Raw genomic sequence first — 5,789 nt, 5'->3', positions numbered from 1 at the left:
TTGTATTAAAAACATGCACGCACATGCTTTACGTTGAATTTCATCTCTATTCAAATTATGGTTGGTTGAATTCTTATGTTTTTCTTTTATGATTGTTACGATATTTGTCTTTGTTTAAAGTTCGTAATAAAATCTGTAATAAAGCTTTAGGTTGAATCTTTATATTTTTCTTTTATGATTGTCATGATGTTTGTCTTTGCTTAAAGTTTATAATATACATCATGGATATTTTGTGATTAACATTTGAATTTTTGTGTGAATTAGTTATATATTGTAGATAAATTTACATATTTTTAATTGATAAAAAAAAAAATAATAATAACCTAACAACCCAACTCAACCTAGAAGATCCTCCTCAGTCTTTCTAGTAACCAACCCGACTACCTCAAAATTTCGAATTGATCCAAAAAAAAAACTCCCTAACCTAACCCTACCCTTAGATTGATCATAATTTTTACAACCCCAAATATCTAGAATATAGATATATAGTAGTTGTGAGTTAGGTCAAAAGCTCAACAAACAAACCTCCCAAAGAATAAAGGCTTGTTGGGCCATACATTTGTTTCCAAAACTTCCTGGACCTGAAAAACATGAATAATGGGCCTATTCCATTATTAAAGTGAAAATGGCCCAAACCCCAAACCCTGGCTGCAATGTGCTCCAAACATTTCAACCATTCTTAACACTGCTGCCAACATGAATTCAATTCAACCTTTTTTTTTCCCCTTAAAGTCTGCAAAAGAGTTCAACTTGTGTTGAAATTTTGTCTCCATGCTTAATCTTTTTGTCTTTTGTAGATGCCTAAAAAATAAAAAAGTAATAATAAAAATTACTCTATTTCAATTCTTCCTTTGGTGGGTCTTGGAATTTACAGCTTTTTCAACATGTAAGTCTTTGTAAATCTTTCTATCCTTTTCTTCTTTTGTTTCCTTCAAGAAAATGCTAAGGATGATGGAAATTGGACAATAAATAACATACTAGAGCTAACTGCTACATGTTCCCACCACCTCTTATTTGTCTATTTATTTGGAATACTTTCTAATTAAAACATTGTTAAAATAAAAAAATTAAAAAAAAAATCTATTAAAATTTATTATATCTTACATTTTTCAAATTTATTTTAAATGAAAAATTTTCAGAAGTAACTCTAACTGTTATAAAATTTATTTTTTCTTCATATTATGAAAAATTTTGGTTAAGCACTTTAATTTTTTTCATTTTTTTAATAATTCATCTCTTAAGTACTCTTTCAAAAGAAGTTTTCAAATCAATTATTTTTTACCTACTTTTTTTTATTAAGATTTTTTTTTATAAAAGGAAAACAAATTTTAATAAACTAAAATCATTTTTTAACAATAGATTGAAATAAGGAAGAATCCATAGGTGTACCAAAATACCTCAACTAAAATAATTTATAAGCAAAATTTAAAAAATTAATTAATCCAAATATTGTTATCATATCTTTCTCCCAAGAAAAGTGGCCATAGAAAAATTAATGGAAATTTTTCACGGATAGAAAAAATGTCAAACTATTTATAGAAATTAAAAAAAAAAAAAAAAAAAACACTGATAGACTTCTATCCACGTTTATCCCATAGAATTAATGATAGGTTTCTATCCATAATAAACACTGATAAACTTCTATCAACCTCTATAAAAAAATATTAAAATTTACTATTTTGTGTAAATAATTTTCCTTATTTTTCATTTTTGAAAATCCCCAAAATTGATTTTATTTTAGAAGTATTTGTTTCAAAGATATTCAAGACACACCTTTCTCATTCTATTTACTATACATTAAGACTTCCACTTTATTTTTTTCTTAAAATACCGTTTGTTTTTCTAGAAATAGGGTGTAACCTAGACTGCATATAAGTTTCATGCTCCCCTTCTTCTACCTACAAACAAAGATTAATAATTTTTAAAAAAAAATGAACTACCACGTAACAATTTTTAATTGGATGCAGCAGACTACATTTAAATATTTCTCTTTAATTTTAGTTTTAGACTTTACTTGAAAAACCTAAAGTTACTGTTACTTTACCTAAAGTTACTGTAACTTATTTCAACTTGTGATCTTATCATAGAAGTTTCTCTTTCTCAAAATAAATAAATAAATAATAAAATAGAAAACTCATTATCTTACCACGTACGACTGATGAGTACTTTTATTTCTTCTTACTCCTAAAAATCTACCATAAATTAAATCACCAAACAAAAGGTTATTCATCATTAAGAACTTGTTCTTAATCTAGTAAAACCAATAATTTGATGCACATTATTGTTTGTCTGATATAGTTCTATATAAAAGACATAAAGTTGGTGAAATAACCACATTTTTAATTTGTGAAAGATTATTCAAACTATAAATACAGTGAATTACATCAATAAAACTCTCTTTAAAACAGTTAGTTAGTTAAACTGCTGTTTCTATTTATACCCTGTCATCATGATGAAACCGGAGACTGTTCAATAAGAGGGTGCAAGTGGGTTACTGAAGCTGGCTCAATGGCTAGTGGCATGCTGATCATCACTCCAGACCTGGGTTCGAAGCTTGACATGGTCAGTTTTTTTTTTTTTTTTTTTTAAAAAAGGAAATAAATACATAAGAGAGTGCAAGTGAGAGTTAAAAATACTTAACTCTTGTAATTGAACTTCTTCTCCAAAAATATAAAGTCTTTAATCTCTGGTTTTCAGAATGGACATAGGTCAATTAAGATCAAACCACTTTACACCTTTGTTATATCTTTTTCATCCTCTTCTCTTGTCCCTTCTGATTTCTTTCTTTCTAAATATTGGTATTAGATTTTGGGAATTCTCTTGCAAACTTTGTGTGAGAGTTTTTGAACCTAACTTAAAGAATACCAAGATATATAGTGGTTCGACCAGTTTGATCTATATCCACTTTGAGAATCAGCTTGAATTAATTTTATTAATGAGCAATAAAGGAATTTACAAATTACAGATAATCAACGAAATCATCAATCTGTAATTTTAGCATCCAAGATCAAACAACCCAAAACAGTGTGCTATCCGCCTCTAGCGGGTGAACCACGGGCAGATTCACGCGTCTATCTCTCGCTGACAACCTGCCGAAAGAAAAAAACCAGTCGACGACCAGACCGGACCTGCCCAAATTGAACCGCTCGCTCAAACCCGACAGACACCCGCCTTGGAACCAAGACCACCCCACACCAGTTGATCTCGCCAGACGGAAACGATAGCCTGCCACCTCCTGATCTGCAAACACCACGCAAGGAAAAACGGCCGCTGCTCAGACCGGATCGTTTCTCAATGTTTTTACCCAGACGGCTTCAGCTCTGCCTCTGTCGGCTGCCCTTCGGTTTTCTTCTCTCAAGTGGCTCTTCAGTCTTCTTCCAAGGGTCACAATTTTTTTAGCTTCAGCGGCTGTCCTTTTTCCAGCCAAAAGAGACCCACGAAAAAATGGCCCTAATTTTGGAGAAGAAAGGATAATTACAAAATTGTCACTGCCCATTATTACAAGAATATCATTGGGCTTTTTAAATTCACCAAAAAAACCCAATAAAACTCACTTAAATATCTTGTTTTTTTCTACAAATCTCCTGTTATGAATATTTAAGTGCCAAGTTGATTCTCCAATCTTCCCATCATCCAGATTTAATATTCAACCATTTGAACCTATGGGCTAGAACAACCTTGGTTAACATATCTATTCCCAACTGTATGAACCTTGACCAGTTCGACATCTTTCTGGGCCACAACTTCTCTAATAAAATGAAATTTGACATCGATATGCTTAGACCGTTCGTAATGAGATGGATTCTTCGCAAGATGAATAGCACTCCGCTATCACAACGGACGATAAGAATGAACTCATGCGACAACAACTCATAAACTATCCTTTTCAATCACATTGCCTCTTTCACAGCTTCACCCACTAAAATATACTCTGACTCAGTAGTAGACAAGGCAACAACTGACTGTAGAGCAACCTTCCAATTGACCACATTACCAAACAAACGAAAAATGTGACCCTTTCAAATATCGAAGCACCGATTTAACTGCATTCCAATGCTTCTTCCCAGGATTTGACCTAAACCTACTTATCATACTCATAGCATATCCCAAGTCAGGCATAGTACAAATCATCAAATACATAATACTTCCAACAGCATTACAATAGGGAATATTAGTCATCTCTAACCTTTTTTGTTCAGTAACAAGACACTAAGACGAAGAAAGCCTAAAATGAGATGCTAACTGCCTTACAACCAAACATATTATATTTCTCAAGCAGTTTATGCACATAACTCTCCTGCAAAATGATTAACAAACCTTTCTCCCTATCTCTTTTCACATCCATGCCTAGGATCCTTTTTAGTTCACTATCTTTCATCTCAAATTCACTACTTCATTTACATATAGAAGTAGATCAGTATATGTACCTTTCTGAGATAGTTTTTAGTACACGCAGGCATCATATGAGCTCATGTGAAACCCCTACTTCAGAATAAAGGTGTCAAACTTGATATACCATTGCCTCGACGATTGCTTCAGTCCATATATGGACTTGTGAACACGACAAACTATGTCTTCCTTCCCTTTCACTTCATAGCCCTTAGGTTGAGCCATGTAGATCACTTCCTCCAATTCACCATGAAGGAAAGTTGTGGTGACGTCCATCTGTTCAACAAACATATCAAAGTGAACAACAACAGATAAAATTAATCAAATGGACGAATGCCTCACCACTGGAGAGAAAATCTCATGAAAGTCAACTCCCTCCTTTTGAGTGTAGCCCTTGGCTACCAGTCTAGCCTTATACCTAGGCTTGCTGTCACCTCCTGTACCTGGCTTGATTTTATAAATCCACTTTACTGAATGAGTTTCTGATTAGGAGGCTTTGGAACCAATGACCATGTCTGATTCTTTTGCAACCAGAACAACTCTGCTTCCATAACATCCTTCCACTATTCCTTCGAATCAGATATAATAGCCTCCTCAAAAGTAAGAGGCTCTGCTTCAATACTGTCAGCTGCACAAGTAAGAGAATAAGCAACTAAATCAACATAACCATAACTCGTAGGAGCTTGCCTCACCCACTGAGACCTGTCACGTGTAAGCTGATAGTTCTGTAGATCACTGTCACTTGAGCTTTCTTCACCAAAAGCTCCCTCATCAATCAAAGTCCTCTGCAGTTGAGGCTGTCTACCATCAGAACTGGATGTCTGATCACTGGAATCACCTAAACTAACTGATGGTTGTGCTTTAGAATCAATTCTAACCTCTACCTCAACCTGATCAACTGTCCACTGTTTCTACTGCTCTTTGACACGAAATGACATCTCTGTTTCATTAAAGGTCACATCTCTGCTGATAATGCATTTATTTCTGCCCTCTTCCAAGCACCAAAGTTTATATCCTTTAACACCTTGAGGATAGCAAATAAACATACATTTCAGTGCCTTCTTATTCAGCTTCACTTCCTTAACATGAGCATAAGCTGAACATCCAAACACTCTGAGATGATCCAAGCTTTCCTGTCCATATCTCTTGAGGAGTCTTTAGGCCTAAAGCGGAAGACAGACTCTTATTAATAAGATAACAGGCTGTTTGGGCAGCTCCCCCCAAAATTTCAAGGGTAATGAAGCATTTGTCAAGAGACATCTTGTACGCTCTATAATTTTTCTGTTGAACCTTTCTCAGCTAAACCATTCTGCTGTGGAGTGTACGTAATAGTGAAATGCCTTGTAATTCCCTCAGATTTACAAAATTTATCAAATTTATGATTCACAAATTCCAAACCA

General features: G+C 33.7%; 1 long non-coding RNA gene across 1 annotated transcript; it reads left to right on the top strand.

Annotated features, from left to right (window-relative positions):
- Positions 1-2,309: 2,309 nt before the first annotated feature.
- On the top strand, positions 2,310-3,614 carry LOC150032873 (uncharacterized). Its single transcript, XR_016524869.1, has 2 exons — positions 2,310-2,562; positions 2,966-3,614. It is a non-coding gene; the product is annotated as an uncharacterized LOC150032873 (long non-coding RNA).
- The last annotated feature ends 2,175 nt before the right edge of the window (positions 3,615-5,789 follow it).

This window comes from Benincasa hispida, chromosome 11 (genome assembly GCF_027475165.1).
Source record: "Benincasa hispida cultivar pf3 chromosome 11, pf3_genome.v1.1, whole genome shotgun sequence".
Lineage (NCBI taxonomy): Eukaryota > Viridiplantae > Streptophyta > Magnoliopsida > Cucurbitales > Cucurbitaceae > Benincasa > Benincasa hispida.
Note: the sequence above shows the minus strand (reverse complement) of the source record. Positions and strands in the feature narration are given on the sequence as shown.